Source organism: Olea europaea, chromosome 12 (genome assembly GCF_002742605.1).
Source record: "Olea europaea var. sylvestris chromosome 12, O_europaea_v1, whole genome shotgun sequence".
Classification (NCBI taxonomy): Eukaryota; Viridiplantae; Streptophyta; class Magnoliopsida; order Lamiales; family Oleaceae; genus Olea; species Olea europaea.
This window is the reverse complement of record NC_036248.1, coordinates 5,984,331-5,997,711: the sequence shown is the minus strand read 5'-3', so window position 1 is coordinate 5,997,711 and position 13,381 is coordinate 5,984,331. Positions and strand designations below refer to the sequence as shown.

Below are 13,381 nucleotides of genomic sequence, written 5' to 3'. Positions count from 1 at the left end.
CTATGACTAGTGAAATTATTCCTAGTTTAATGAGCCTCGAATTACAATCTCTAGGCATTAAATGTATTAATTTGACCATTCTTAGAGCATTTAGAAATTGGAAGCGAATCCAGAATGACAAACTCTTTAACCGTAGTGTGTATATTTTTGCCCGCACTAACCTTTGCAATCTACCGTGTCAAATTATAGTGCCCATCTAAAACTTTTGTTCCAAATTTCCTTCATTACCATTTCATAATCCTTTAGTCATCAAAAGCCAAAAGAAAACATCACATCTCCATATATATATAAAATGACTCTAGAAAAGAGGTGCTTGACCATTATCAAAAACTCCCATTCTCTGTTTCTGTAAGGTCAGGCTTTGTGTTTATTGTCAACTTAAACACAAGATTTTATAGAATCTCAAAATAAGGTAGTGTCATAGTATGTTCCACCTTTCTGGCAAGAACTCGAGCTCAGTTAACCATAATTTCAACACATACACGTTAAATTTCGGAATCCTAAATATTTTGAATGCAGTGGGGGTTGATTATTTTTGTATCTTACTGTGGTAATAAAAGAAAACTGAGAAACACATACACAGTGCTAAAAATGGGAGCGTGTAAAGCGTGCGATAAAATTCATTTCGTGCACATTTTACTGTTTACATTACAATCATTACGAGAAGTTTATGCATCCCAATAGGGGAGTTTTATATAGAAAATCCTCAGCCAATAAAATTTTCATCCTCCAATATTTCAACAGCAGTGGGCCGAGCCAAGGGGCTCTCTGAGATCAGTCTGCCAATAACTACTTTATGCTGAACGTTCCATTCATCTGGATAAACTCCGTTTTCAGGTCCCCCAAAACTTTAGTCCTTTCAAATCCTGTATCAAATGGGTATAATAACTCCACGAGCATCATGCCAAGGCTATAAATGTCCACCTTGGCATCAACCTCCCTGTAAGCATACTCCGGAGCTCTCTGTTTGTTCCATCACTAGTCGACACTAAGGTGTTACCATCATCATCCAACTTCTTTGCTGCACCAAAAAGAATAAAATGCAATCTCCAATAAACTAAAAATTAAACTAAACTATGACACTGCATAAAACTCATTTGAGCTTCAATTTATCTAATCCAAAGTCTCCTACTTTCACGTTCCCATCTTCATCCAAAAATATATTTGATCGAGATAGATCTCGATGAATAATGATCATCTCATGAATGTGGGCCAATACTTGCACAATTTGTCGAAAAATCACCAAAGCCTGCTCCCTACTCTAGTGGCTACTGAAATCATCGAGAAACGAGCTCAAACACCTATATCAAAAACATAACTTAAAATTGTTAATTGATCACTATTACTGTCATAAAAATCAAAGTTGACATACACATCATAAGTAATGAATTTTAAATGCATACCCTGCGAGCTCAAACACCTATATCAAAAACATAACTTAAAATTGTTAATTGATCACTATTACTGTCATAAAAATCAAAGTTGACATACACATCATAAGTAATGAATTTTAAATGCATACCCTGGACAATATTCCATCACTATATAGAGGCAAGGTGATTATATCTCGTCTGACTCCCACAAGTCATTAGAGCATCCAGACACAACGGGCTCAATCCAAGACTAAAAAGAATGAAAACTACTAGAAATTAAAATGCATAAAATATTTTTCAAGCTGCAACATTGACACAATATGTATGCATTCAAGCACAAGCCTGGTAATAACGCACAATGTTCGGGTGGCTCATTGATGAAATTGCTTTCACCTCTCTGACGAATGGCCATAAAAAGACTAGAATTGTTAAAAAAGGCTTGAAATCCAAGTAGATAGTATGAACAGAATATTAGCAACTACATGAAACTACTTCATTACCATAGTTTTAAAGAGAACATCATAAAGGTTATTTATCATGGTGTTTTATTTTCAGCATGTAAGTCGTATTCTTTACTATGGTTCTGTGTGGATGTCCCAAATTTATTATAAGAACATTTCAATTTCTTTAAGACCCTTGCCCATCAAACTCTCCTCTCCCTCTACTAGTCCTTTCACTATTGAAATCCCTAGTTTCCTATTCACTCTATAAATTCCAACCACCTTTTCTTTCTAAAATCCCCAATTTCAAATCAAGCTCTGCTCCTTTGATTTCCTCCTTTTCTCCAAATGCATGGAAGCCAGGTGTATAATAATGATATCATTCCGTTGCTCGATAATTACCTACTTTTTATGAGTGGTTGAGAGCAATGGATTTTTTTGTAGATTTTATTATTTATTGCGTTAGATGGTTAGTTGAATTATTTTGTTTACAATTATAGATACTTTATGTGTATCACAGTCTACTGCATTCAATTGTCATCTCGGCTATTAATTCATGGCCGTTGGTTATAATATGTTGAGAATCATAGAACATAGGAGCAGTGCACCACTATTTCATGAATCACATCTTCAATGACTTGCATTCATATTTTCCTCTTTTTCTAGTCTGGGATTTGTCAAAAATAGTTCTTTGAATTGAAAATTTCTTCGATTTGAATTCATTTTTCAATTGTTAGCATCACCAATATGGCAACTCCTTGCTCACTCTGAGGTATGATATTTTCAACAACTTACTCATTCGATTTTTATTTTTATTTTTTATTTTTTTTTACTTTAAATCATGATTCAAAATTTCAGCCTTCTAGTTTTACTTAGCTAATGACTTGTGTTTACATTTCAAAGTGAGATGTCAAGGTGGTAATTTTAAGAAAGACTTATATACCTCATAGTTCTTGGTTGCAAAAGCACTCAAGAACTTGCCCTTCAACTAACAATATAAAAAAGCCATTATTTGATCAAATATAAAAAGGTTAGTAATTGATTACGTAACCAACAGCTAAATGAGCCTTCACTACGAATGACTCCAGGGCAAGGTTAAAAATAAAATCCCCAGTTAAATTAAATAAGATCTCAAATAAAGTGACAATAAGATCCACCAAGCAGGTACTAACATCCATGGCATTGAAAACTTGCGGACAATGGCACAAAGCTATTTATGTTCGCATACTCAAAAATAAATTTAATTATACAGAAAAATTGCTGTAACATAACTTGATGAACAGGGCAGTTAGCATGTGAAATTAACAGAATGTGATGTATTTTAGGGTGGTTTTAAAGAAATGCACTCACAGGAAAAATGCTTACATGGTGGTCAAGCTACTTGGTAATTGTTGGGGATGGTGGTCTCTGATATATTGATTCCTTAGGTTTCATTAGTTTGGCTACTACACTGGAAAATGGTGTCTCATACGAAGCTGATTCCTATGCAACTTCTTGAACTGCCATCTAATACAAACGCATTGAACTCCCATTCTCTGTATTAATTGGCATGGTGATAATGCTCAACGCATTTATTAAAATAGGACAAAAAGGTGACAGGTCTACAGTGAGGTCCTATAGTTTGTGCAGGAATCTATCAAATTAGAGCTATAGATTTTGCTCCATAATGTAAACTTCTCGGTCCAGTTAACATAGAATTCAAATATTCCTATATCAAGTGGATACTTGACACAATATGTATGCATTCAAGCACAAGCCTGGTAATAACGCACAATGTTCGGGTGGCTCATTGATGAAATTGCTTTCACCTCTCTGACGAATGGCCATAAAAAGACTAGAATTGTTAAAAAAGGCTTGAAATCCAAGTAGATAGTATGAACAGAATATTAGCAACTACATGAAACTACTTCATTACCATAGTTTTAAAGAGAACATCATAAAGGTTATTTATCATGGTGTTTTATTTTCAGCATGTAAGTCGTATTCTTTACTATGGTTCTGTGTGGATGTCCCAAATTTATTATAAGAACATTTCAATTTCTTTAAGACCCTTGCCCATCAAACTCTCCTCTCCCTCTACTAGTCCTTTCACTATTGAAATCCCTAGTTTCCTATTCACTCTATAAATTCCAACCACCTTTTCTTTCTAAAATCCCCAATTTCAAATCAAGCTCTGCTCCTTTGATTTCCTCCTTTTCTCCAAATGCATGGAAGCCAGGTGTATAATAATGATATCATTCCATTGCTCGATAATTACCTACTTTTTATGAGTGGTTGAGAGCAATGGATTTTTTGTAGATTTTATTATTTATTGCGTTAGATGGTTAGTTGAATTATTTTGTTTACAATTATAGATACTTTATGTGTATCACAGTCTACTGCATTCAATTGTCATCTCGGCTATTAATTCATGGCCGTTGGTTATAATATGTTGAGAATCATAGAACATAGGAGCAGTGCACCACTATTTCATGAATCACATCTTCAATGACTTGCATTCATATTTTCCTCTTTTTCTAGTCTGGGATTTGTCAAAAATAGTTCTTTGAATTGAAAATTTCTTCGATTTGAATTCATTTTTCAATTGTTAGCATCACCAATATGGCAACTCCTTGCTCACTCTGAGGTATGATATTTTCAACAACTTACTCATTCGATTTTTATTTTTATTTTTTATTTTTTTTTACTTTAAATCATGATTCAAAATTTCAGCCTTCTAGTTTTACTTAGCTAATGACTTGTGTTTACATTTCAAAGTGAGATGTCAAGGTGGTAATTTTAAGAAAGACTTATATACCTCATAGTTCTTGGTTGCAAAAGCACTCAAGAACTTGCCCTTCAACTAACAATATAAAAAAGCCATTATTTGATCAAATATAAAAAGGTTAGTAATTGATTACATAACCAACAGCTAAATGAGCCTTCACTACGAATGACTCCAGGGCAAGGTTAAAAATAAAATCCCCAGTTAAATTAAATAAGATCTCAAATAAAGTGACAATAAGATCCACCAAGCAGGTACTAACATCCATGGCATTGAAAACTTGCGGACAATGGCACAAAGCTATTTATGTTCGCATACTCAAAAATAAATTTAATTATACAGAAAAATTGCTGTAACATAACTTGATGAACAGGGCAGTTAGCATGTGAAATTAACAGAATGTGATGTATTTTAGGGTGGTTTTAAAGAAATGCACTCACAGGAAAAATGCTTACATGGTGGTCAAGCTACTTGGTAATTGTTGGGGATGGTGGTCTCTGATATATTGATTCCTTAGGTTTCATTAGTTTGGCTACTACACTGGAAAATGGTGTCTCATACGAAGCTGATTCCTATGCAACTTCTTGAACTGCCATCTAATACAAACGCATTGAACTCCCATTCTCTGTATTAATTGGCATGGTGATAATGCTCAACGCATTTATTAAAATAGGACAAAAAGGTGACAGGTCTACAGTGAGGTCCTATAGTTTGTGCAGGAATCTATCAAATTAGAGCTATAGATTTTGCTCCATAATGTAAACTTCTCGGTCCAGTTAACATAGAATTCAAATATTCCTATATCAAGTGGATACTTTATTCCAGGTAAACAGTAAACAACGATTAAAATTTTCTTTTCCTCGTTGATTGCACACTATTCTCCGGTCTATATGTTATTAGATGAACAAGGATCAATAGCTGTTAACAACAAGAATTCATGCTCCTTGATTGCACTCAGTTCGCTAAGCCTTTTTAGCTACATAAGAAGGGTGCTGAACCTCTGTTCTAAATTCCAAGGAAATAAAAAATGGCAGGGAGGAAAAGGGCTGAATTGATCACAAATCAGTTTTAAAGTGATATTGGAAGTGTCTTTCTCAATTGTTTACAAGTGTGTGCGCCCTGCCATTTTGGCAAACTTGCACTCTTAGTATCACATTTTACTAAAGTTTTTGAAGTTCATGGATTGGAAATTGTATATTGTACCTCAAGATTTTCTGAAAAGACATATTGGCAGCCTTCAAAGATATTTTTTTTAACTGCATAAACTTTTTTGTCCAACTTATTTTTGCATTCTGCCACAACACCAAAGCCACTGGACCCTGCAAAAAGTATACTCAAGAATCACAAAACTAATCTAGGACTATGAAGAAAAAGAGATTTTTGCACAAAAAAAGCAAAATTTAAATTATTACCTATAAGACGGAGCTCAGTAAAGTTTGTCCGATATCTCGACTCTTCGCCTTTGGGCAGCTTAACTGAAGTCCATATCACTTCCCCACTATTAGGACATAATATGTCGGGCTCAAGGATGAAGACGTCTACACACGAATTCATTATAAAAAATTTCAGTGTTTTATAGAGCGCAGATTACCTATTTAAGAGTTATATTATCAAAAACCATTTAACTTGTATATGTAAACTCAAAGTGAATCCCACTCAAGACCTAGTTCTCTTAATAGATTATCATATATCCATTGCAATAAATTCTAAAATAAAAAATTCTAGCTCAGGAGAGATTCAGAGAGAGCCAGAAGTTCAATCATAATGCTATTTTATTATAGTGTCAACTAACAACACAGAATCACCTAGACAGGTTAGAGTCTTATGAAAAGACCTCCTTGTAAAGCTAATTGTATAGCATTGGAGGCTGTTTCAAAGGTAAGCAGTTTGACTAGATTGATAGCCAAAATCAGCCCTTAAAACAACAAGTACCTTCTATCCTTTTATCATGGATTCATAAGTAAGTTCTCTAGGAAAGTGATTGGCAATAAGTTCAGTAGAAGGTTCTTGGAACATCACTGGTAAAAATTGAAAATAATGTTTGTCTTTTGCAAACAACTTCTATTGTGGAATAGAGTATGACTCAACTATTTTCCAACAGAAATAAAGAGGAGAAAAAGAAAGGGCAATGTTACCTAAAACCTAATAAGTTCACACTCAACAAATTACTCCGTGATGTTATAAGTAAAATTAGAAAATGGACAATCCTGTAATCATTCGTGCAAAGAATTCCACCGGCTCTACATTTTGGACATCCCTCATTTGGGCTCTTTTGTAACCTGATTAATATGTAAATTTAAACTTTGTAATTCTTTTTATTAACAATTTACTTGCGCTGAGATTAGCTACCATTATTCTCAGGAATCTCCAAGCAAGAAAGGATAGTGCATGCTAACTAGTGGGAAGGACCAGAGATCGAGAGTATCGGAGGGAAACAAAATTGTATTCTTGCAGTTTATTCTAATATCATTGCTTTTTCTTTACGAAAAGAAGTTCGCGAGCTGTGGGCCTTCTACCACCATGTGGCAGTGCTTTGTTCAACATGCAAGGAGATAAACAAGGCAATACAAACTATCAATTGTAAAGTAATGTGACTTTGAGATATGTAAAATCAGCAAAATAATATGCTGATATTCTTGTGCCACTCACTAATAGCTCACAAATGCATTATAAATTCGCTCTCTTGAAACGATTTTGGAAGGTTCATAGAAAACCAGCAGCAGAGGTTTCATAGGCATCCTAAAACAATAAAAAAAAATCTGATTGTTCAATTGATGGAGAAACAAGACTTGGATTGGGCTAAAACTCATAGATAATTTGTTCATAATCCACATGAATTGGAGTTTTAAACCACTGGTATGTTACGGGTTATGTTTGGAGTCATCAGTCTTTGAAAGGTGGACATTGAAAGTTGAAAGTATTCCCTTCAAGCTAGATGACTATTTTTTTAGGTTGGGCAGGTGAGGCCTAGCATAAACCGGAGCACAAGTATGGGCATTGTCCTCTCAAAAGATATCTCAGAATTGCAGTGTGGCTGAATCCTAAATGAACTAATGATTGGGATTTACAGAAGACCAAAGATATTTGCTAGTTTTCTGATAATTTCAAAAGGAGTCAAACTGTTTGCAAAATTCCATTAGGTTTATGAGCGCATCTTTCAGAGCGCTTTTGATTGAATCTAGAGGCTTGTGGCACTCTTCACCCTGCCAAACTCCAAATCTATGATTAGATGCACGATGGCTGGTGGAAGAGGATAGAAAGCTCCGACTAGAGTTGCTGGTAGAAGTGACTGAGGCGTTCAGAGGTGGTCCAACCTAAGTGCAATGGTGAGGGGATTGGGATCCACTTGTAAGCTAGTGAATGGACTGGGATGTGACTGTCTAAAATAGGTGAGTGGCTGGAATGCACATCTCCCCTATTAAAAATGAAGATATTTTTCAAGTTTTAAGGTCTGACGACATGCTTCCACTAAAGAATCGCGAGTGTAGTGAGACTTCAAACTTAACACCGGGCTTATATCAGGCTTCCACTGATGAATCTAATGACCGTGACGTAAGGATCTTCATGAATATAACTGAACATCAATGTCTAAAAATTGAGTCATGTACTGAAATATAGTGGAAGAACCCTATAATTGGTTGGGGAAGTGAACTAACAAATAAGTCTTAATTTTGTTTTATTTACTTCAATGATAGGACCTGAAATGGGCACATTGGGGGGTCATGCATGCCATACCAATCAAATTACTTTACCAGCGCATCAAGGCAATTGAGATACACCGGGGGAGATAGATGCAAGAGGTGTGTTTGGCGGCGTTTGGGTGTTTTTGCGGCGGCAATTTGGTGGCTTTTACTGTTGTGATTATGGTTGCGGTTGCAGTTTGGTGGCGTTCGCGGTTGCGGATTACCGCGTTTGGTGGCTGTGCGGTAATTGTTGTTGTTTGCGGTTGTGGTTTGGTAGTGTTTTCCGGTGGTTCCCAGGTGTTTGGTGGCAGTGTTGTTTACAGCGGCGATCGGGGTGGTGGCTGGCTGCAGAAGGCGACGATCGGCGATCTAGAGTTCGGGACTAAAATGATTTGGGCTGGTGTGCGGGCCGAAAATTGGGTTAGGGTTTACTCTGGTGTCTCCATTTCGTCTTTTGTTTGGCTAAGATGAGATATGGATTAGGTTTTGGGTCCTAAAGGTTGAATTTTCGGAAAAAATTCATTTATAAAACTGAGAAAAAAAGGTTTACATTTCAAAATTCAGATATTGTTAAAATTTATTTTTGAAATAATTGATTAAAAAAATATTTTATTAATTAAACATATTAATGTCACAAATTTATTAAATCTGGTTACAGCTTATCAAATTAATTGATTACAAATTATTTTCAAGTCACAAATCGAAAATTCTATAGGTCACAAATTATTTGTCGATCACATGCCTTAGGATTCATAGGTCACAATTCATTGATCGTTCACAAAATCAAATTTTTTATTGGTCACAACTCATTTGCTGGTTACAAATCAAAAATTTCGCAGGTCACAATTCATTGATCAGTCACAAAATCAAAATTTTAATTGGTCACAACTTATTTGTCAATCACTAATCAAAACTTTCATAAGTCACAAAATCAAAATTTTTACTGATCACAAATTATCAAAATAATTTGTCACAATTAATTTTATACTCACGAATTATTTTTCGATCACAATTTAAAAATTTTATAGGTCATGATTTGTTCATTGGTTACAAATCAAAAATTTATCTGTGACCACTACCACGCCATGACTTCAGCAGCAACATCGCCAGAACCACTGTCTCCACCTCTCGACAGCAACATCCCTGAACCAACACTACCTTATCCCGACACCATCGTCAACAGCAACACCACAATATCAAACAAATTAACCATCACAGATACCACCACCACACCATCACACCCTAGTGCAAGGCTACGCCGTAAGCGAAGATGAAGGAGAGCTAGCCACGCTAACTCACCACCACCACTACCCGCACCATCCCCACCTGCACCACCTAGTTTGTGACCACACCGCCAATGCCAACATTGTTTGTCACACCGCTATATCCACCACCTCCATCACCAAATCCACCAATAAAAATCACCTCAAAATTCCAACACCGAAACATGAAAACCCATCACCATACAACACAACACCAACCCGCACTGCACACCCACCACACCACTGCACCACGCATCCGAACAACACCGCATTGTCATCAACACGCTACTGCAGTCGGCACTGCTATGAGCATCGTTTACAACGGCAATCAGATTGGCCGCTATGAGAGCTATCTCCAATGCTCACAGCGACACTCAAAAGTCAAATTGACACCCATAATTTTGCAGCAGCGCGGTAGAGAGAAAATGGAGAGAATTTGAGCATCAGCACCGTTGAGATAGAGAGAATTTGATAGCCCTTATTCGCTGTATCTGAGCGTCGACACCTCTGAAGATTTCACAGCAGCAGCTGTGACAATCGGTGCCGGTGTCGATGGAAAGAAGGAGACGTTTGAGATATATAAGGCAGAAAGAGAGTGGAGATAAAGAATGAATTAGGGCTTCGAATGGGATGGTGGATTAATTAGTTTTTATGGAGTAATTAATTAAAATAAGTCTCTGATTTTTGAAATAATAAACTTAGTATATGATTAATGAAATCGAATCTTTAAATCTCTTAGTTTACGTAATTTCCTCTTGAATTTTTTTTTATTTTTGGGCTTTAGTTGACACGACCCGTCCTGAATCACCCTAGTGGACCCGAAACATGAAGTACGCTGATGATAGATGCTGACTAGATGTCAAATCCATCACCAAGGTTGACTATGAGTTATTTCAAAAAAAATGCAATAAAATCAAATGTTTATAAAAACATAATGCGATTGGTCCAAAATTTACTTTGTGATTTATCAAATTGACTCATATAATTCAATATGTCCTGTGGCTCTAACTTTGAAATCACTAGGCTTCTCAAGCTATCAAGGACCAATATTACCTAGATGAATAATTTTACAAAAATATGAGTTGATAGCTCAGTGAGTGGAATAGTTCAAAATAATCATACTTTCTCCTTTAAACATTTTTATCAAACATCAAGTTCATATCATTTAATATTTCATATGATAGCCTCATACAATTATAAACAAAAAATGAGACATTCTTATAACACTGTAAATATCATCTCTTAATCACGATATAGTCATCAGCTGATATCTATTCCATCATCTCATCACATCACATGTGATCCACCAAAAATGTACCCTCTTACTAAAATCTGTAATCCGCCCCTCGAGTTAGGCACTTTTGCCACGGGCCTTTGGCCCCCTCCGTGAACGAAAGTCGATCTCAAAGACCTCTAATAATCAATTCTAGAATACGGCCAAGGCCTATCTGTGAACTATATGTACACAGTCGAGACCAATATCCGGTCAAGACTTTCCGTGGAGGATAGAACACGGCCAAGGCCCCTCTATGAACTAGAAGAAGTACATAATCACGGATACTTTTCTGATCGATCTTAATACCACGTTTCACATACCAAGCAAATCTCAATATCACATGTCTCATATACCAAGTCACAAATGTACAATAAATAATCCTTGAAATTTCACATGTATCATAATAAAAGAGATTTCCATAATAATCATATAATCAAACACATAATTGCACATATTTCGATAATATACTTAATTTATAAATACTTAAAAATATTTATATTTTTCCTCTCACAAATCTATGGATAGATATTTGATTAAATTGAAGAACATTTCCAAGCTTCCACGTTGCCACCTGAAATAATGGTATAATTTCTCGAATTAAAATCTAACAATTAAATTAATATAAATCCACCACTTAACTTCTCAACTTTTATACTTACTCTTACATCTCCAATTCTCCAACTTTTTTTCTCTTTAATGATTTATCAACTAGTCACCATACATTATCAAATCCATTACACAACTCACGCTTCCTTAAAATCACTACTTTAATACATATACAACCCCTATACATAGTTAGTCCAATACATAGGCTTCAATATTTATCATATAAATTCATTAAAACCTTTAAAAATCTGGAAATCCAAGGTTTGACAAAAACAGCACTAAAATCCCAAAATATAAAAATCGGGCACCAATTTCTGTATATTGAAATTTGGCATCAAATCCCTTTACAGAAATAGCACTTTTCTCGGCAGAATTTCAGAACTAACACCTGTCCATGAATTTTGCACGAAAATTGCTTATAAATACCAAAATCTAACCTTAACTTCATATCTCACTATAATAAACTAAAAATAAGGTGTTTTATATCATATTCACGCAATAAATCAAAGATTCAAGCTCTGAATTACAAACCCATTTCACATTTTTGCACACTTCAACACAAATCTTCCTATATATATATATATATATAATCATTAATTTTAGCTAAATTTCCAATTTTGAGTAATTTTCAATGAACCCTAAAAATTCAATTACATAATTTTTACTTACCTCTTGAAAATAAGGAGAAGTAAAGAATGGAAATTGAAAAGCCAACACCTATTCCTCCTCTTCCTCATTCTTCTTCATTTTTTTTATTCATTTCTCTCTCGGTCTCTTAGTCTCTCTCTCTCGATCCTTCTATCCGTTTCCAAAAAGAGAAATGGGATGAAAAATGGAGGAAATAGTGGCCAACAGCCGGTTGACCCGGCCAGTTTTCCAAAGAGGCCTTTGACCAATTAAAAAAAAAAAAAAAAAGCAAAATGTTTAAAATATTGAAAATCAAGAGAAATCCAAATTTACCCTTACTATTTAAAGAAGAAAGAGAAGAGAGTAAGGAAATAGAAAAATTACTGTAGCACTGATAAAAAAGGAAAAATAGACGACCCATATTTAAAGTTTTTATGTTGATTTTTAGAAAAAAAAAAACATGATTTTATATACATGTGTTGATTTTTGGAAAAATGCATGATTTTTGGGTAAGGATAATAGTTTGGGAGGAAGAAAATGGAGTAGAGATCATCGAAAATGGAGTTTTCCGGCGATCTCCACAAAGGAGACGTAAGCCCAGCCGACTGGACCGTTTAGGCATGCCCAGACGACCCAGACTCACCCAGACGGCCCAGTCGACTGGGCGCCCAGACGGCCCAGTCGACCGGGCGCCCAGACGACCCAGACGGCCCAGTCGACTGGGCGCCCAGACGGCCCAGTCGACCGGGCGCCCAGACGACCCAGACGGCCCAGTCGACTGGGCGCCCAGACGGCCCAGTCGACCGGGCGCCCAGACGACCCAGACGGCCCAGTCGACTGGGCGCCCAGACGGCCCAGTCGACCGGGCGCCCAGACGACCCAGACGGCCCAGTCGACTGGGCGCCCAGACGGCCCAGTCGACCGGGCGCCCAGACGACCCAGACGGCCCAGTCGACTGGGCCGTCTGGGTGAGTCTGGGTCGTCTGGGCATGCCTAAACGGTCCAGTCGGCTTTAGGCCCAGTCGGCTGGGCTTACGTCTCCTTTGTGGAGATCGCCGGAAAACTCCATTTTCGACGATCTCTACTCCATTTTCTTCCTCCCAAACTATTATCCTTACCCAAAAATCATGCATTTTTCCAAAAATCAACACATGTATATAAAATCATGTTTTTTTTTCCCAAAAATCAACATAAAAACTTTAAATATGGGTCGTCTATTTTTCCTTTTTTATCAGTGCTACAGTAATTTTTCTATTTCCTTACTCTCTTCTCTTTCTTCTTTAAATAGTAAGGGTAAATTTGGATTTCTCTTGATTTTCAATATTTTAAACATTTTGCTTTTTTTTTTTT

The 13,381-nt window shown here is 36.2% G+C and overlaps 1 long non-coding RNA gene across 1 annotated transcript; it reads right to left on the bottom strand.

Annotated features, from left to right (window-relative positions):
- Window positions 1-583: 583 nt before the first annotated feature.
- Window positions 584-12,198, bottom strand: LOC111405360. The gene is made up of 5 exons (XR_002704766.1): window positions 12,074-12,198; window positions 5,990-6,115; window positions 5,781-5,896; window positions 1,523-1,623; window positions 584-1,301 (listed from the first exon to the last, which is right to left on the bottom strand). It is a non-coding gene; the product is annotated as an uncharacterized LOC111405360 (long non-coding RNA).
- Between the last annotated feature and the right edge of the window lie 1,183 nt (window positions 12,199-13,381).